The 21,383-nt window shown below is 43.9% G+C and overlaps 1 long non-coding RNA gene across 1 annotated transcript in view; it reads left to right on the top strand.

Annotated features, from left to right (window-relative positions):
* The first annotated feature begins 31 nt into the window (after positions 1–31).
* Positions 32–21,383, top strand: part of LOC139265329 (uncharacterized) — a 223,382-nt gene continuing 202,030 nt past the window's right edge. The window contains exon 1 of the long non-coding RNA XR_011593531.1: positions 32–113. This is a non-coding gene — a long non-coding RNA (uncharacterized lncRNA). The remainder of the gene's footprint in view (positions 114–21,383) is intronic.

Below are 21,383 nucleotides of genomic sequence, written 5' to 3'. Positions count from 1 at the left end.
CCCCCAATGTACTCGACACGCCGAGCCAAGACCTGGGAGAGTTGATAGAGGGACTACAATCCGGGGACATCTTTTTGGCGCCGTTTTGATCCTAGGAAGTCGGCGCATCTCACGTGAGTGCACCAAAAAATGGGTGGGCCAAATTTGGGCCCTTAATTGTTTGAATCAAGATTACACAAAAATTACACAGACTCTAAAAGCTTCTATAGGTATGTAAAAAGGAAAAGATTAGCAAATTAAATGTGGATCCCCTACAGGCTGAGCCAGGACAAATTACAATGGGAATAAGAAAATGGCAAATAAATTAAACAAATACTTCAAGAAAGAAGACACGAAAAACCTCCCAGGAATAGTGGAATATCAGGGGTTTAGCGAGAATGAGGAACTGTAAGAAATTAGTATTAGTAAAAAAATAGTACTGAAGAAATGAATGGAATTGAAAGCCAATAAATCCTTTGGACCTGATGGCCTACAGCCTAGGGATTTGAAAGAGGTGGCCATAGAGATAGTGGATGCATTGTTTGTTATCTTCCATAATTCCATAGATTCTAGAATGGTTCCTGCAGATTGGAAGGTAGCTAATATAACCCCACTATTCAAGAAAGGAGGGAGAAAGTTAACAGGAAACTAGAGACTAGTTAGCCTAACATCAGTAGTAGGGAAAATGCTAGAATCTATTATTAAGGACGTGGTAACAGGGCACTTAGAACAGAATAATAGGATTGGGCAGAGTCAACATGGATTTATGAAAAGGAAATCATGTTTGACAGATCTGTTAGAGTTTTTTGACGTTGTAACTAGCAGAATAAATAAGGGGGAACTAGTGGATGTGGTGTATTTGGATTTTCAGAAGGCATTTGATAAGGTGCCACACAAGAGGTTATGGAACAAAATTAGGGCTCATAGAATTGGGGTAATATACTAACATGGATTGAGGATTGGTTAATGGACAGAAAATAGAGTAGGAATAAACGGGTCATTTTCATGTTGACAGGCTGTAACTAGTGGGTTGCCGTTAGGATCTGTGCTTGAGCCCAGCTATTCACAATCTATATCAATGATTTGGATGAGGGGACCAAATGTAATATATCTAAGTTTGCTGAGGATACAAAGCTAGGTGGGAATGTAAGTTGTGAGGAGGATGCAAAGAGACTTCAAGGTGATATAGACAGGCTAAGTAAGTGGGCAAGAACATGGCAAATGGAATATAATGTGTTGAAATGTGAAGTTATCCACTTTCATAGGAAAAATGGAAAAGCAGAGTATTTTATAATGGTGAGAGATTGGGAAATGTTGGTGTTCAGAGAGACCTGGGTGTCCTTGTACATGAACCACTGAAAGTTAACATGCAGGTACAGCAAGCAATTAAGAAAGCAAATGGTGTGTTGCCCTTTATTACAAGAGGATTTGAGTATAAGAGTAAAGACGTCTTATTGCAATTATATAGGACCCTGGTGAGAACGCACCTGGAGTACCGTGTACACATTTCCTCTGCCCACCTGGAGCTCGCTTGCCGTGTAGGAGTTCCGAGTAGGGCGCTTGCTTAGGGAGTCTTGTGTCGGGCATGTAGACAATGTGGCTTGCCCAATGGAGCTGGTTGAGTGTGGTCAGTGCTTCGATGCTGGGGATGTTGGCCTGAGCGAGAAAACTGACATGGGAGGGCATCTATCCTCCCAGTAGATTTGTAGGATCTTGCAGAGGCAGCGCTGGTGGTACTTCTCCAGCACTTTGAGATGTCTGCTGTATATAGTCCACGTCTCTGAGCCATATAGGAGGGCGGGTATCATTACTGCCCTGCACACCATAACCTTGGTGCTAGATTTGAAGTCCTAGTCTTCAAACACTCAGGCGACCGAAGCTGGCACACTGGAGGCGGTGTTGGACCGCGGGTTTCAAGGACACCCTCAAAGCCTCCTTGATAAAGTGCAACATCCCCACCGGCACCTGCGAATCCCTGGCCCAAGACTGCCCAAAGTGGAGGAAGAGCATCCGGAAGGGTGCTGAGCATCTCAAATCTCATTGCCGAGAGCATGCAGAAATCAAGCGCAGACAGCGGAAGGAGCGTCCGGCAAACCAGGCTCCCCAACCACCCTTTCCTTCAACCACTGTCTGTCCCACCTGTGGCAGAGACTGTAATTCTCACATTGAACTGTGCAGCCTCTGCGAACTCACTTTTAGAGTGGAAACAAGTCTTCCTCGATTTCGAGGGACTGCCTATAATGCTGATGATGATGATGATTGTGTACAGTTTTGGTCTCCTTACCTAAGGAAGGATATACTTGCCATTGAGGGAGTGCAATGAAGGTTCACCAGACTGATTCCTCTGATGGGGAGAATTTCTTACGAGGAGAGATTGAGTAGACTAGGCCAAAATCCCCAAAATTTAGAAGAATGAGAGGTGATTTCACTCTTGAGGAAGCCAGCGAACGAGGCGTAAGAAAGGTAAAATCAGAGCCTCATCAGCACAAGTACGATCATTGAGAAAACTATAGGGTTGTTTAAAATACGGTTCAGGTGCCTGGACAAATCTGGAGGCGCCCTTCAATATGCACCAGCAAGGGTCTCTAGAATAGCTGTGGTCTGCAGTGCTCTGCACAACATCACACAGCAGCGAGGGCTAGCGCTCGATGAGGACGTTGGTGCAGAGCACAGAGCCTCATCAGAGCAGGAGGAGGAGGAGCACCAACTTGATTTTGCGAGCGATGATGATGAACAACTGGAGGAGCCGGCACCTACTAGAAAACCAGTTGCTGCCTGTGATGCCAGGGATGCCCTCACACATGCCAGGTTCAACTAGCTTTGGGAAGGTCAAACATTTGGCTGCAACAGGCATTCCCCTGTTGGCATGACCCCACAGCAGCATCATAAACCAATGAAACACTGAATAGTCCCTTGTTTGCATCCCTACCAGCATTGCTGAATGTCAAATCAGCCCTAACTGACCACTCTGCCACTTCCATTCCATCAAACACATTTGTCTGCTGCTGCAAAGTTTGGTAAATAAATGATTTAATAACACTGGTGCATAAAGTACAAATATCAGAGTGGTAATGAGAAAAACACCCAAATGAATACCCTTGTGACTACTTGTGTGGGATCTTTCTTTTCCGGGTGCTGCTACATGGTGCTACCCCTGTGGCTTCAGCGGAGGTAGAGGCAAACTCCTCACCTTCCTGCAGCACCTGCTTAGACGCCTCTGGGTTTTGGAGCTTGTGAGGGCCGCGCCAAAGTCTGCTCCTCCTGCGACTGTGCAGGGGCAGGCTCAGCCATCACTGTCCGGGAGGCATCTGGAGCTCTGACCGAGGGGTTGGAAAGTGGGTGGAAGTTGGAGCACTTGGAGAGGAGCCCCCACTTCCATGTGCCCTACCACCATCATCCTTCTCATGGGCCATCTGTACTTCCCTGCTAGCAAGGAGTTGGAGAGCACCTTGGTGCACTTCAATGGGGCCATGACGGCCCACGTCTACACTGACATCCTCCAAGAAAGGACGTCTGGTTTCTCTCCTCCATAGATGCTCATCTATCCTCCATAGAAGCCATCTATTCAGAAGTGAAACCATGTCATTATACTAGCAATGTGATTTCTCCATGCAGGTGGCCATCCTATCCATGGAGGAAGCTATATTTGCCATTGAATGCACCATGGTGGTGCTCATGTTGGAGATGGACGCATCCCCCTCTTCACACTCGTAGTCACTGCGGTTGCAAAACCAGTCGGAGCCTCCAGCTCCAGGATCAGCCTTTGCTTGGATGGCCCCCAAGGCTCAGCGTCTGCATGCAGCCAAGCAGAACTAGAAGACTCCTGCACCCTCCAAAGAGGAATTTTCACTGCTATCACTGGCTCACTTGTGATCTGTGAGAAACCAGCTGACAACACTGTTCCATGTCGCGACAGACCCACCGAAGTGTGCATATCTGTGCTGGTGCTGGGTTGCGCTATCTGAGGTGACGCTGCACCTTCAGAGGCAGAAGGCTCCTTTGAGGAGTCTTCTTGCTCTTCCTCCTGGTCAGTTGGGGGGGAGGGGGGGTGGAGAGAGAGGGAGAGGATGGGTGGCTCCAAATGGACCTTTGGGAGAGTAATGACATGAGTTACATAAATGTGATATCAAGTGTAGGCACATATCATTATACACATCTTCACCAATCATTGTTCTGTTCTCATCACACCCCATGTGAATGAATGATGAAAGGCATGCAACTGCATGAATAATAATTCCATCACCATCTTCTTCAATTGAGCCTCTCTCTCCATCCCCCAACTCCAGAGCCTCTACCACTCCAGCTATGTCCATTGCTGCCCCTCTGCATTGTTCAGATGATACATAGCTTGAGGGCCTCCACCCGTTCTCTCCCTCTTCCTCTTATTGTGCGCAATCTTTTCCTGCAAGGAGGGAAAGAAGAGAAGGTTGAATGAGACTGATGGAATGAGCATCATTTATGGACTGGGATAGAGCTTTGCAGAGAGACTTTGATGAAGTGGGTTGGTGATACCAAGTTGCCTCCTTTTGTCCTGTTACTTGCTATCCTTGCATTATGATGAAGCTGAATATAAGATGGGGGACCTGATAATGTCAATAGAGAGGAAGGGATGGATTAAGGGCCAAGTGATCTTGGGGTGAGTAATGTTGTGCTGGAGTATGGTTGGCAATGCACAGTGGTGGGGATGTGATGAGACACAGCAGCATCAAGGTAAATGTCATTTTATACTCACCTATCCAGATCTCAGAAGATCATTGAACCTTTTGTGGCAGTGTACGCAGGTGCGAGGCAGTACTGATGTAGCTGATATACCCTGGGCTGCCTTTGTCTGTTGAGGTGGCCTCTTCCAACCATCTGCAGGGAACAGAATCTCTCTACTTCCTCTCACTCCCTCCACAAGATGATAGAGGCAGTCATCGCTGAAGCGAAGAGCTGATTTTTTCTTGCTGCTGACATCGCTCACACTTGCACTGACTCACAGCAGACTAACCAATGGGAAATGAATTGTCAGCAAACGGGGCCATGGCCCCTTTAAATAAACCAGCAAGGATCGCGTCATCCGCTGACATCAACAGATCCGCTCCCATTTATTGGAGTGGGAAACATGCAGGGTGGGCCTAACAAAGCCCTTAATGGTAAAATCTCCTTTTTGGCTGGGATTGCCGCAGGAGCAGGGTCATCACCCGCCACCACCATCTCCCGCCTTCAACCCGCCAAGGTAGGGGAAATCGCAGCCTGAGTATATTCAAGACAGAGATCGATAGATGTTTGAATATTAAGGGATTCAAGGGATATGGAGATAGTGCAGGAAAGTGGAGTTGAGGTAGAAGATCAGCCATGATCTCATTGAATGACGGAGCAGGCTCGAGGGGCCGAATGGCCTACTTCTGCTCCTAATTCTTATGTTTTTATGTACTTTGGAAGATTTTTCTGTAAGTAATAGATTACATGCAATTCTAAAGGGCAATTCAATGGTTTGTGTGTGTTTTTAGGATAATAAATATATATTTCAGTTATTTATTTTGGAGATGCTCTGATTGAGGAGATCTCACTCATTAATTAGCCTGTTAGTCAGCAGCTGGCAAAGTAGTCAAAGTTAAAGTCGTAGAACACTGATCAATGCTGGGAAATATTTTTTGGATGTACAAATGCAGAATAATGCTGCAAAGTCAGGTTATTGGATATTGGAGCCCATCATATACAATAATGTAAACAAGTGTTAGAGTGCCTTTGGATCAAATGATAACTTCAGACTTCATGTTGGATTAAGGGACACATGTTGTATTGGATGTTTTAATTAGCTCTTTATCCTCTTGTGCAGCTCAAAACACTTTGAAGCAGTCATTATAACATTAGTAGTGAAGGGAAAGCAATATATGTCCTAATAGTAACAATTTAAGGACTTGCAGAATATGGTTGTGCTCATTCTAGGAATGTTGACTTTTACCATCTGTTAATACTCAATTTCATACCCAATCCAAATACTCCACTATGATAATCTATCTGCTAAAGCATATTATTGTAGTGTGAAAGTGGCATTAAGCTGTGAGGACAAACATAAAGTTGTGATTTTACAAATCCAGGTTGAAGAAAGATCTGATATATTTAGACTTATATAATCTCAAAATAAGCCCAACAGAATGCAGGAATGAGCGGCAACAACACATAAACAAAATGCATGGTTATCCAGTATCCACACACGTGCTAATGATTTTTTTTCCTCTGTAATAGTGACAAATATCTAAACAATATAAGAAGAAAAATGCATTCTATAATTATTTTTTCACTGCCTTTCTGGTAAAGTACCAAAAATAATCATCGGATGTTTGTTTTGATTTCTGAATGATTCCTTTCACTTCACAGATCCTTTCCATGTTGCACCATACAAACATGTTTTTCATCACCCGATCTGTAAAATCGGTTTACAAGCTTCACAGATCCTTTTACATGCACACCCTTTCTGAGCTACAGTACTTTAATAATTGTAAGTTATTAATGACAAAATTATCAAAGAGAAGCAGCATACACAATTGCTTCTAGACAGCTAAAACAGGCTACTAAATTGCAAATGAAAAACCTGATTAGTTATGTGTTTTGGCATGTGGATATTGTTACTGTCATTGGTAATGTTTACTCTGCTTTCCACAATGTGCTGAAATACTAAATGGTTTTATTGTCTAGCTATCCCAGGAGGGCAGAGGAACTGGATGAGCTAGTTTTTGAAAAAAATTGAGCATGGTGTTCTTGCCAGCATTCAGTGGGAGAGCAAAATTGGCAACAACTGGAGTTTAAAATTGAGCAGCAGCAGAGAAGGGCTTTTATCTTGTTCCCAGGTGACTGATGTTGGAGGGAAAGGAATGAGCAGGTTGTCAGGAGGTTAAAGTTGTTGGTAATAACAGCTTACCTTTTTGTAATGATACATGAAGAAGAAAAGATTAGGCCAGAGGAATCTTTGCCCATCAGAAATGCAAATTAGGAAATCACCGGTGCGCTCCCAATGATTTTCCATCCATTAATATTAATGGCTGGAAAATGATATGGAGCAAGTGTGCAATCTCGCAATATGCACTGCCAACAGGTGAAGCTCCACATCAGGAACTCATTCCTAAAATATATCCTATAGAGTGCAGTAAGTAAAACAAAATTAGTGATCATGAAAAGTGGCACATGCTGGAAATACATAACCATCATCAGCAGAAATCAGTAAAGGTAAGTTGGTATTTCTAGTATAAACCTTTCAGTACCAATTAAAGTGAACCTAGATTTTCTCTTTCAGATGCTGATCAACCCTGTTATATATGTACACTTGTATTTACTCTGTACAGCCACCAGAGGGCACATCCAGTGGAGTCCCAAGGGATCCCATAATCCCTTGGGAGCACAGGTATTTAAGGAGGATTCACAAGTTGGAGAGGCACTCTGGAGACCGGCAATAAAAGACCAAGGTCACACTTTACTTTGAGCTCACAGTGTTCAGTCTGACTCTTTCTCCATACAAAACAACTGGCGACGAGATACAGATAGCGAACCCAAAGATGCAGAGAACAGTGGGCATCTTGGAGAAATTTTCGGAGGAAGATGATTGGGAAGCTTTTGTAGAGCGACTCAACCAATACTTCGTAGCCAACGAGCTAGATGGGGAAGAGAGCGCTGCCAAACAAAGGGCGATCCTCCTCACCGTCTGTGGGGCACCAACGTATGGCCTCATGAAGAATCTGCTCACTCCAGCGAAACCCATGAAGAAATCATACGATGATTTGTGCACACTGATCTGAGAGCATTTGAACCTAAAGGAAAACGTTCTGATGGCAAGGTACCAATTCTACACCTACAAAAGGTCTGAAGGCCAGGAAGTGGCGAGTTATATCGCCGAGCTAAAAAGCCTTGCAGGACATTGCGAATTTGAAGGGCATTTGGAGCACATGCTCAGAGGCTTTTTCGTAGTTGGCATTGGCCACGAAACCATACTTCACAAACTTTTGACTGTAGAGACCCCAACCTTGAGTAAGGCCATAGTGATAGCCCAGGCGTTCATTGCCACCAGTGACAATACGAAGCCAATCTCTCAGCATACAAGTGCTGCTACAAGTACTGTGAACAAAGTGATGTTGTTTTCGAATCGTAATGTACAGGGCAGGTCACACATTCCTGCAGCTACACATCCGCAGATGTCTCAGAGTCCACCATCAAGGGTGATGAATCCTAGGCCATTAACACCTTGTTGGCGCTGCAGGGGTGATCATCGTTTCCATTCATGCCGATTCAAAGAGTATATTTGCAAGGGCTGTGGAACAATGGGACACCTCCAATCTAGTGTGCAGGCAAGCTGCAAAGCATGTTAAACCTGCAAACCACCATGTTGCAGAGGAGGACAGATCCACAGAGGATCACAACAAACCAGAGATCGAGGAGGCAGAGGTACATGGGGTGCATACATTCACCACGAATTGAACTCCGAAAATGCTGAATGTTGAACTAAATGGACTCCCGGTGTCAATGGAGCTGGACACGGGCGTGAGCCAGTCCATCATGGGCAAAAAGACTTTCGAAAAGTTGTGGTGCAACAAGGCCTCAAGGCCAGTCTTAACTCCAGTTCGCATGAAACTAAGAGCTTACATGAAAGAACCGATTCCTGTAGTCGGCAGTGCTACCGGAAAGGTCTCCTACGATGGTGCGGTGCACAAGCTACCACTCTGGGTGGTACCGGGCAATGGTCCCACGCTGCTCGGCAGGAGCTGGCTGGAACTGGGATAACGTCCGAGCGCTATCGCCTGCTGACAACACTTCGTGTGTCCAGGTCTTAAACAAATTTCCTTTGCTGTTCGAACCAGGCATCGGGAAATTCAAAGGAGCAAAACTGCAGATCCACCGAATTCTGGGGGCGTGACCTATCCATCACAAGGCGAGAGCAGTACCGTACATGATGAGAGAAAGGGTAGAGATCGAGCTAGACCGGCTGCAAAGAGAAGGCATAATTTCCCCGATCGAGTTCAACGAGTAGGCCAGTCCGATCATCCCAGTCCTCAAGGGAGACGGCACCGTCAGAATCTGTGGCGATTACAAAGTAACTATTAATCGTTTCTCCCTGCAGGACCAATACCCACTACCAAAGACTGACGACCTCTTTGCAACGCTGGCGGGAGGAAAAACATTCACCAAGCTGGATCTGACTTCAACCTACATGACACATGAACTGGAGGAATCATTGAAGGCCCTCACCTGCATCAACACACACAAAGGTCTTTTTGTTTATAACAGATGCCCGTTTGAAATCCGATCGGCGGCGGCGATATTCCAGAGAAACATGGAAAGCTTACTGAAGTCGGTCCCACACACCGTGATCTTCCAGAACAACATCTTGGTCACAGGTCGGAACACAGTCGAGCATCTGCAACACCTGGAGGAGGTTCTTAGTCAACTCAACCGCATGGGGCTCAGGTTAAAACGCTCGAAGTGCGTTTTTCTGGCACCTGAAGTGGAGTTCCTGGGAAGGAGGATTGCGGCGGACGGCATCAGGCCCACCAACGCAAAGATGGAGGCAATTGAGAACGCACCAAGGCCACAGAATGTGACGGAGGTGCGGTCGTTTCTGGGACTCCTGAACTACTTTGGTAACTTCTTACCGGGTCTCAGCACATTGTTAGAACCACTGCATGTCTTACTACGAAAAGGGGGCGAATGTGTTTGGGGCAAAAGCCAAGAAAATGCCTTTGTAAAAGCGAGAAAATTGTTATGCTCAAACAAATTGCTTGTGTTGAATGATCCATGTAAGCGTTTGGTACGAGCATGTGATGCATTGTCATATGGCGTCGGGTGTGTATTGCAACAAGCTAATGATTTTGGGAAACTGCAACCGATTGCTTATGCATCCAGTAGTCTGTCTAAGGCTGAGAGAGCCTACAGCATGATTGAGAAAGAAGCGTTAGGGTCTATGGGGTGAAGAAAATGCATCAATACCTGTTTGAGCTAAAATTCAAATTGGAAACAGACCATAAGCCAATTATATCCCTGTTCTCCGACAGTAAAGGGATAAATACCAATGCATCAGCCCACATCCAGAGATGGGCGCTAACATTGTGAGCATACAACTACGCCATCCGCCACATGCCAGGCACAGAAAACTGCGCCGATGCTCTCAGTAGGCTGTCATTGCCCACCACGGGGGTTGAAATGGCGCAGGCCGCAAATCTAGCCATGATTATGGAAGCATTTTAGAGTGAGCAATCACCCGTCACTGCCTAGCAGATCAAAACCTGGACAAACCTGGACCCCTTATTATCTCTAGTCAAAAGCTGTGTGCTTCACTGGAGCTGGTCCAGTGTCCCAGTGGAAATGCAGGAAGAGATAAAGCCATTCCAGTGGCGCAAAGATGAAATGTCTATACAAGCAGACTGCCTTCTGTGGGGCAATCGAGTAGTGGTACCCAAGAAGGGCAGAGACTCCTTCATCAATGACCTCCACAATACCCACCCAGGCATCATAATGATGAAAGCGATAGCCAGATCCCACGTGTGGTGGCATGGTATTGATGCGGATTTAGAGTCCTGCGTTCACAGATGTAATACATGCTCGCAGTTAAGCAATATACCCAGGGAGGCGCAGCTAAGTTTATGGGCTTGGCCCTCCAAACCTAGGGTACACGTCGACTACGCAGGCCCGTTCTTGGGTAAAATGTTCCTTGTGTTTGTAGACGCGTAGTCCAAGTGAATTGAATGTGAGATAATGTTGGCTAGCACGTCCGCTGCCACTACTGAAAGCTGCGGGCCATGTTTGCCACACACGGCCTACCCAATGTCCTGGTGAGCGACAACGGGCCATGTATTCCCAGTGCTGAGTTCAAAGAATTCATGACCCGTAACGGGATCAAACATGTCACATCTGCCCCGTTTAAACCAGCGTCCAATGGTCAGGCAGAGAGAGCACTGCAAACCATCAAGCAAGGCTTGAAGAAGGTAACTGAAGGCTCACTGCAGACTCGCCTATCACGTGTCCTGCTTAGCTACCACACGAGACCCCACTCACTCACTGGGATCCCACCTGCTGAACTACTCATGAAAAGATCACTTAAGACAATACTCTCGTCAGATCACCCTGATCTACATGAACAGGTAGAGAGCAGGCGGCTTCAAAAAAGTGCATACCATGATAGAGCAAATGTGTCACACGAGATTGAAATCAATGATCCTGTATTTGTATTAAATTATGGACAAGGTCCCAATGACTTCCAGGCACTGTCATGGCCAAAGAGAGGAGCAGGGTGTTTTGGATCAAACTTTCAAATGGACTCATTCACCGGAAACACTTGGATCAAATCAAACTCAGATTCACGGACTATCCTGAGCAACCCACCTTGGACCCTACCTTTTTTCATCCCCCAACATACACACCAGTGGCAACCGGCACCACGGTTGACCATGAAGCAGAACCCATCATCCACAGCAGCCCAGCAGGGCCCAACACACCAGGCAGCCCAGCAAGGCCAACTGCACAGCAGCCCAGTGAGGGCCCAACAAATGATTCAACAACACCAGCTTTCACACCGAGACGATCAACCAGGGCAAGAAGGGCCCCATATCGACTCACATTGTAAATAGTTACACTATTGACTTTTCGGGGGAATGTTGTTATATATGTATACTTGTATTTACTCTGTGCAGCCACCAGGGGGCTCATCCCCTGGAGTCCCAAAGGATCCCATAATCCCTTGGGAGCACAGGTATTTAAGGATGCTTCACAAGTTGGAGAGGCACTCTGGAGACTTGCAATAAAAGACTACGGTCACACTTTACTTTGAGCTCACAATGTTCAGTCTGACTCTTTCTCCATACACAACAAACCTGTCATGTACTTCCAACATTTTTTTGTTTTCATCTCAGCTATCTAGTATGTGCAGTTTTCCTTTTTAATTTTAGTGATGAAGTAATTCTGCGAGTGAACTTTCCAAACAACCAAGTCAAATGGTCCCAGTCTAGTGTGTTGAACACTTATGTATCAGAATGCCTTTAGTTTTAGTTAGAAGCTGAACATGGACAGTAGCAGATTTCCTGCTGACTGTAAAACCATACCTCTATCTGGAGGAAACTGAGACTCTAGCTGCCAGAATTTGAATGGCAGTTGCTAATTTTCATTTTGAAATCTATCCCTTGGTGTTTCATTTAACACACTGGCTGGCTGTGCTATTAGGAAGTAGTAGTAAGTAAGATAAAGCACAATAGTAAGGCACTTGGAGGCTATTTTTTATTTAGAAGCTTAACAAATTTAAATGTTCAGCCCCTCGAGCTTGTTCCGTCTTTCAATTAGATCATGGCTGATCTGTATCTTAACTCCATTTACCTGTCTTGGTTCCCATATCCCTTAATACACCAACCTCACAAAAATCTATCATCTCAGTTTGGAAATTTTTAGAGGAGAGAATTCCATATTTCCACTACACTTTGTGTGAAGAAGTGCTTCCTGACATCAATGCTGAATGGCCGCGCTCTAATTTTAAGGTTATGCCCCTTTGTTCTGGACATTGCCACCCGAGTAAATAGTTTCTCTCTATCTACCTTATCAAAACCTTTAATTATTTAAACATCTTAATTAGATTACCCCTTAATCTTCGATACTCAAGGGAATACAACCCTAGTCTATGCAACCTTTCCCCATAATTTAACCCTTTAGCCCTGACATCATTCTGGTGAATCTGCACTACACTCCCTCCAAGGCCAATATGTACTTCATGAGATGCGGTGTGGAGAACTGGTAGATTTAATCAATTCTACCACCATGCTCATGGTCTACAGGGCTATAGTAATACCCGCCCTCCTGTATGGATCTGAGGCATGGACGATGTATAGAAGACACCTCAAGTCGCTGGAGATATATCACAAACAATGTTTGTGCAAGATCCTGCAAATCCCATCGGAGGACAGGCGCACCAACATCAGTGCCCTCATCCAGGCTAACATCCCAAGCATTGAAGCACTGACCACACTCGATCAGTTTCGCTGGGCAGGCCACATAGTTCGCATGCCAGAAATGAGGCTCCTTTAAAAAATGTTCTATGTAGAGCTCCTTCACGGCAAACGAGCCAAAGGTGGGCAGCGGAAACGTTACAAGGACATCCTCAAAGCCTCCCTGATAAAGTGCGACATCACCACTAACACCTGGGAGTCCTTGGCCGAAGACCGCCCTAGGTGGAGAAAGTGCATCCAGGAGGACGTTGAGCTCTTCGAATTTCAACGGCGAGAGCGTGAAGAGGTCAAGTGCAGGCAGCGGAAGGAGCGTGCAGCAAACCAATCCCACACACCCCTTTCCTCGGAAAATATTTGTCCCACCTGTGACAAAGTCTGTAGCTTTTGTATTGGATTGTTCAGCCACCCAAGAACTTATTTCAGGAGTGGAAGCAAATCTTCCTCGATTCTGAGGGACTCCTATGATGATGATGATGATGATGGGATTGAAGGCCGATAAATCCCCAGGGCGTGATAGTCTGAATCCCAGAGTACTTACGGAAATAGTGGATGCATTGGTGAACATTTTCCAACATTCGATCGACTCTGGATCAGTTCCTATGGACTAGAGGGTAGCTAATGTAACACCACTTTTTAAAAAAGAGGGAGAGAGAAAACGGGGAATTATAGACCGGTTAGCCTGACATCAGTAATGGGGAACATGTTGGAATCAATTATTAAAGATTAAATAACAGCGCATTTAGAAAGCAGTGACAGGATTGGTCCAAGTCAGCATTTTTAAAGGGAAATCATGCTTGACAAATCTTCGAGAATTTTTTGAGGATGTAACTAGTAGAGTGGATGTGGTGTATTTGGACTTTCAAAAGGCTTTTGACAAAGTCCCACACAAGAGATTAGTGTGCAAAATTAAAGCACATGGTATTAGGGGTAATGTATTGACGTGGATAGAGAACTGGTTAACAGACAGGAAGCAGAGAGTTGGGATATATGGAACCTTTTCAGAATGGCAGGCAGTGACTAGTACTGGGACCCCAGCTATTTACAATATATATCAATGATTTAGATGAAGGAATTGAGTGTAATATCTCCAAGTTTGCAGATGACACTAAGCTGGGTGGCGGTGTGAGCTGTGAGGAGGATGCTAAGAGATTGCAGGGTGACTTGGACAGGTTAGGTGGTGGGCAAATGCATGGCAGATGCAGTATAATGTGGATAAATGTGAGGCAGAAGGCAGAATATTATCTGAATGGTGACAGATTAGGAAAAGGAGAGGTGCAACGAGACCCGGGTGTCATGGTACATCAGTCATTGAAAGTTGACATGCAGGTCCAGCAGGTGGTGAAGAAGGCAAATGGCATGTTGGCCTTCATAGCTAGGGGATATGAGTATAGAAGCAGGGAGGTCTTACTGCAGTTGTACAGGGCCTTGATGAGGCTGCACCTGGAATATTGTGTTCAGTTTTGGTCTTCTAATCTGAGGAAGGACGTTCTTGCTATTGAGGGAGTGCACCGAAGGTTCACCAGACGATTCCTGGGATGGCAGGATTGACATATGAGGAGCGACTGGATCGTCTGCACCTGTATTCACTGGAGTTTAGAAGAATGAGAGGGATCTCATAGAAACATAAAAAATTCTGTCGGGATTGGACAGGTTAGAGGCAAGAAGAATGTTCCCGATGTTGGGGAAGTCCAGAACCAGGGCTCACAGTCTAAGGATAAGGGGTAAGCCATTTAGGACCGAGATGAGGAGAATCTTCTTCACTCAGAGAGTTGTTAACCTGTGGAATGCTCTACCATAGAGAGTTGTTGAGGTCAGTTCGTTAGATATATTCAAGAGGGAGTTAGATATGGTCCTTACGGCTAAAGGGATCAAGGTGTATGGAGAGAAAGCAGGAAAGGAGTACTGAGGTGAATGATCAGTCATCACCTTATTGAATGGTGGTGCAGGCTTGAAGGGCCGAATGGCCTACTCCTGCACCTATTTTCTATGTTTCTATGATGGAGAACTGAACACAGTACTCCGGCTGGGGTCTAACCAGAGTTTCTTACAACTGTAGCATAACTTCCCCTTTGTATTTCAGCCCCATTGAGATAAAGGATAACATTCCATTAGACTTTTAAATTATTTTTTGTACCTGTCCACTAACGTTTAGTGATTTCTGTACATGGACCCCCAAATCTCTCTGTTCCTCCACAGTTCCTAGCTTCTTCCTTTTAGAAAATAATCTGATGTATCATTCATAGTTCCAAAGTTCCCATAGCAAAACCTTTTATTTGGAGGAAATGAGTGGAGTCAAAGGAAATGTTGTTCAATGTGAGAACAAGTTCAGCCAGGCGGAGGAGGGTGGTGGTGGATGGGGATTAGTTGGGCCTCCGTTCAAGAAAGAAGCAGAGAGCCCTCCAGCAATCCTGGTGGGGGATTCAGGTGTAGAGAGATGCCAAAGTGCAAGAGATGCAACACATGCCCTTTTCCTCCCCCCCCCACTTCCTCCGGTCCAGGGCCCCAAACACTCCTTCCAGGTGAAACAGCGATTTACTTGTACTTCTTGCAATTTAGTATACTGTATTCGCTGCTCACGATGAGGTCTCCTCTACAATGGGCAGACCAAATGCAGGATGGGTGACAGCTTTGCAGAACAGTTCCATTCAGTCTGCAGGCGTAACCCCGAGCTTCCAGTCGCCTGTCACTGTAATTCTCTGCTCCACTCCCTCTCTGATCTCGCTGTCCTCGGCCTCTTATCCTGGTACAATGAAGGTCAATGTAAGCTTGAGGAACAGCACCTCATCTTTCTACCAGTCAATTTACAGCTTTCTGAACTCAACATTGATTCAAGAATTTCAGATCATAACCTCTTCTCCCATTTATCAAGACAGCAGCTGTTGCCAATGATTCTAATATTCCCATTTACACCTCTTCTCGACCATCTTTTGTTTCTTTACTTGTCCCGTTAACATCTCCTTTCGTCTTGCACCATCATTCCTTTTTTCATTTAATTTCTCCTGCCTTCCACCCAATCACAGACCTTCACTTTTGTTCTTTCCTCCCCTCCCCCTTTCCCTGCCTCTCTAATTGCTTAAAACCTTACATCTCTAACCTTTTCCAGTTCTGATGAAAGGTCAGCAGGCTGAAATGTTAGCTCTGTTCCTCTCTCCACAGATGCTGCCTGACCTGCAGTGTATTTCCAACATTTTCTGTTTTTATCTCTATTTCTTCATCAAAGTCATTGATAAATAAAGAGAAAAGCTGGGGCCCCATTACAGATTCCTGTGGGACACCACAAGTCACATCCTGCCAATTGGAGTACAAACCCATTATCCCTACTCTGTCTCCTACTTCCTAACCAATTCCCTACCCTTGTTAAAAGGTTGCCTCCAATTCCATGCACTCTCATTTTTGCTAACAGTCTCTTTTGTCAAAGAATTCCCCATAGCAGACCCTTGAAACAGTAAAAATAAAAATCATGATGTCTGTGTTTTTTTAAAAAGCAGTTTTAATTCCACATTTTACTTTGTTTCATGTAATGTATTTGCAATTTCCAATATATGATTTTAAATATTATAAAATTCTCTGAAGTGTGACTTTAAAATATGATTATGCAGTTCCTCATGGATTTCTTGATTAACTAACTTTATAATGATTGAATGTTCGAGTAATCACGGCACTTGGGGAGCATTTTACTGGAAAAGATTATATTTGCAGCAGTCATCTCAGCACTATTTTAAAAAATTGACAGAATTTTACATAAAATGAATGAACTAAGGATTAAGGCCAACGGTGGCCAGGAACTGGGGACAGAAAAAAACAGTGAATAAAAATCTGTGACTGACAGATTGAAAGAAAACCTTCGACTGATATTTTGCAAGACAGGACCAGGGGACTGTGATTGACTGCAGTGGGGACTGAGAGACTGTCAGAGTCTAGATCAGTCTTATCAAAACACAACCAACTATTGTAAAGTTCAAGTTTGTTTTCTATTAATTGAGCTGTGAATTATTTGTGTAACTAAACTCATTATCAGGCTATGCCGACTATTGTAAATAGCAAGTTTTATTTTGTTTAGTTTATGCAAAATGGAAACATTATTTGTCAAAAATAAATGTCAACAATTTTCTCTTTGGGCTAATAGGTGAACTTTAATTATTTTCTATCCCTGTTAATGTGATTCTAATCATATGTACACAATCTTCAAAATGATTCTAACTTTAGCATTTCTATTGGTACTTGATTTGCTCTCTGTCTTAAAGACAATGGGATAGATATTGGCTTTATGCAATAGAGTAAAACGGATGACAATAGAAATACTCAAGTTAGACAATACTCTTTGTGCAATAGAGTAAAACACTTTTTATTTCCAGTGAAATCAAAGATCTATCTGAAAGTGGGCAATGTTTGATTCAATATCATTGGTAATAAGGGGCTGATTATAGTTATATGAGGATCAAGCTAATGGGAGGAGAACAACAAAATGGGCTAACTGCCTACCTCATCGTGTCCAAAGTCAGCAAAGCAATGTATTCCTCCCAGCTTGAACTCAGAAAGGCAACAATTGATTATCTTCAGTTCACAAACAGGTAAATTGTGTAACCTAGGCAACTCCTATTATAATTAAATTGGCACCAATATGATAAGCTCTTCTGCTGTTGGACTGGCTCATGCATATTTGCTTCAGAAATTAATATAATAGTTAATTTTGGAAAAAAGATTGGTCTTGCCTTAGAGTTATCAGAAAAATCTCCAGCGTGTGAATAAACTGGGCTGAGTTGGAATATTGGAAATAGAAATAGAAATACAAATTAGTCCTAGTTTTGAAATAGAATGTACTGTACTTCTATGGAACGTAAACAATTCAGTTTAAAGTATACATTGATTTCAATGTATTTTTAGTGCTGCTAATTGTGCAAATCAATGTAACTAATTCACAGTAATGATCAGCGGTAATACGAGGATAGAGTGAGTCAAGACAGTATCTTAGGGACCTGTGTTTAAATCTAGTTTGAACTGAGTGGAAGTAAGTCTCCACCTTCCAATAGCTATTGGAGTCCAAAATAAAATGAGTTGGGACAGTCTCAAAACTAATTCCTCATGGGAGAAAGTTTGCAGCCCACAAATTAACTATCACTCATTTAACAATTTTGCATAGAGAGGTTGGGGGTGGGGGTATTTATGAATTTGGAAATGAAGCATATTGTTGGCCTAAGTCTAGGGAACTTTATCCTGTATTTCACCCATGTTGTAACTGAGGTATTGTTATTCCATAACGAAACTCGTATCCAAAGTCAGAACTATTCCATTCCCGAACACTGATGACCCTTTTAATAAATGTGTTGATATTGGTGGAACTTTGTATCCATAGTCAAGCCCCCAATGACTCTGTTGATCTGGAGAGTGTTTAGTATGATCAGCAGCTGCATGGAGTTAATTAAAATAGCTGAGCATGTTTTAAAATTCTGAGATCTTTTCAAGTTTGTTATTGGCTGAGCTTGATGATAAACAATAGATGGTATTGGGTTTGGAAGTAGCTCCCTCTGACCCTCCTAGAATGTTTTAAAGGGATATGTAGGAAGAAAGAGAAAGGACATTTGAAGCTAGAAAATCTGCTTTTAAAAATAAAAGCATGTAGTAAGTTCATCATGTTATCAGTGCTGCTAATTGTGAAAATCAATGTAATTAATTCACAATAACATTGGATATATTCAAGAGGAAGTTAGATATGGCCCTTACGGCTAAAGGGATCAAGAGGTATGGAGAGAAAGCAGGAAAGGGGTACTGAGGGAGTGATCAGCCATGATCTTATCGAATGGTGGTGCAGGCTCAAAGGGCCGAATGGCCTACTCCTGCACCGATTTTGTATGTTTCTTTGTTTCTAATAAACAGTAACAAGCAGACAGTGTGAATTATTAGCAAAATAATCTGTTTTTGTTCAACTGTGTAATTGTATTTACTAAAGGTTAATTTAAAATGGAAAAAGTCAAATGTTAAACATCAACAATGCAGCCACTGTGCAGATCTGAAAATCTGTTATTCAAAATGTACTACAGAAGGCAGATGATCTGGTCAGCAATTAGACAAGCTTTAAGAGAACTTTGAGACAAATAATGCCAATGCATCTGTAATTATGACTCATTAAACAACAAAATACCAGAACTGTTTGACTAATGGGTCAGAAGGGTACTGGAAATATTTGATGGTCTTTGTTTGAAACTGAGGAAGAATAGATTGATCCAGATGTTGATCTTAGCAAGAAAGAACAATTTTGTGTTGGAGAAACTTGGGAAGTTGTAGACAATGAGGATTTTAAAGGAGAGGCTCGAAGGGTGGAACAAGGTGAAGTGTTCAAAGGAAATGAAGGTGGCAGAAGAGACCAAAGTGTGACTTGGTGACAATAGTTACACCACCACTGTGACAGTTTCGGTGGAGCAGATGGTGGAAAGTAGAGTCACGAAAGGAGGCTTCAATAAGGACGAGGTAATGTTATCTGTGACCTAAATTTCACTACAAAGTTATGCTGTCACTGTGAATGAATGAACATTCTGGAGGGAAATGTGAAGAAGGTGGTGGTTATTGATCTGCTGGCAGAGGTTGAGAGGGTTAATGATGGGTTCAGCTGCCTAGGCCCTAAGCTCTGGAACTCCCCCCGCCCCCTCAACCGCTCCTTCCTCCTTCCAGACGCTCCTTAAAACCAACCTATTTGACTACATTAAAGGCGCTATATAAATACAAGTTGTTGTTGTCGTTGGTTGTGTGATTGAGATGGGAGGGAGTTTGATTGGCAAGATTAGCAAGGAACACTGGGAGGGAAGATTGTCACTAGAATGGGGCAGTTGAGGTTGCTGCTCATATGGAGGCAGCAATGGGTGAGTTTTGGGTTCTTTGGAGAATGCCAAAAAGAAGCATAGAGAGTAGCTTTGGGCTTATTCAAGGCATGCTCCTCTGGTTCCACTAAAACAACCTGGGCCACTGCATCATGCATTTCCCCTCCTGAGAACTGATTCCCACCCCGCTAACGGAACTTCTTCCAGGCCGGAGGCCGGCTGGGCGGCCTAATATTTGTTAATGAAGCCCAGCCTTAAAAATGGACGGGCTTTCCGCTGGCACTTGGGGGTAATTACAAATGGCTTGAAGCCAAATTTCATATCTCCAAGAAAGAGAAGGAACTGGTTCTTGCTGACATATCTACCTCTTATAACCAGAAAGTTTGACACGAGGGAAGTTATGTCTTTAAACACCCATCTAAAAACTGTAACAGAGATCAAAACCATCAGCATGCTGTCATACTTACTCCTATTTGACAATGGGTTGACCAAGATTCAACAATTTAAAGAGCAAATGAAGATTTGAAATGGTTGAGGATGATAAACAAAGGATAGTGTCACACCAGAGAACTGCCACCCAGATCTCAATGGTAGAGGTGAACTCAGGTGAATTGACAGATATTCAAGAGAGATAAAGTAGTTATACCACTCGATGAGAGATGCGATGAAGTGTAGTGTTCTCACAAGCCACAGCAGAATCTAAGATTTTTTTCGGAAAACTAGAAAAATGATTTATTGGCCTCTCATGTGCAGGACATAGAGACATTGGACCCAAATTTCCCCAACCCCTTTTTCCGGCCCACTAATCTGAGATGTGCCGACTTTCTGCGCTCAAAACGGCGCCAAAAAACGTACTCACAATTCTGGCCACTCTGCTGTGTGTCCCGGGTCCTGGCAGGGCGTATATAGTGCAGTGTGGGGCGGAGCTACAGCCCTGCGTCGAAAACCGCGCTGGCAGCTGTCCGCATGCATGGTGGAGTCTGCGCACACGCGCAGTAGCTCCTCACCCTCCCAACGCGTCCTTCAAGCTGTGAGCAGGACCCGATACTCACCGCCCCTATCCCTGGCCGAAGGGACGCACATGGTGCTGCTCAGGTATAAAAGGCCAGCCATTTTGAGAGTCAGGCACTTTGGGCCTAAATAAAGCAGAGCCAAGGTTGTAACTTGCTTAGTTAAACAGTACTCAGTTTGAACCTTTATTGCATACTTAACAGAACTGAAGATGGGAAAATGTTTTGGAGAAACTAGTGAGAGCTGTGGAAAACAAAGCCACCATTTGGAAAACTAATGAGAGGCTTGAGAGTCTGGTTATTGACTCCATAACACAACTACCCAGCCAGTCAGAGAAGAGATAGCACAGGCTCCGATTACAATTTATCAATCCTCCTCAGATATGCAAATTGTGACAGGGAATGGCAGGCGGTCAATGTAATTCCTCTATTTAAGATTGGAGAGAAGGATAAACCAGATAACTATAGACCAGTTAGTCTAATGTCAGCTGTGGGAAAATCTTCGAATATATAATTCAAGATCAAATTAATGAGAATTTAGAAATTCATGGGCTAATCAAACACAGCCAACACAGATTTCTTAAAGTCAAGTCATGTTTGACAAATTTAGCAATGGACTATTTCTA

This window comes from Pristiophorus japonicus, chromosome 6, assembly GCF_044704955.1.
Source record: "Pristiophorus japonicus isolate sPriJap1 chromosome 6, sPriJap1.hap1, whole genome shotgun sequence".
NCBI lineage: Eukaryota > Metazoa > Chordata > Chondrichthyes > Pristiophoridae > Pristiophorus > Pristiophorus japonicus.
The sequence above is the reverse complement of the archived record's forward strand: the minus strand, read 5'-3'. Positions and strand labels throughout refer to the sequence as shown.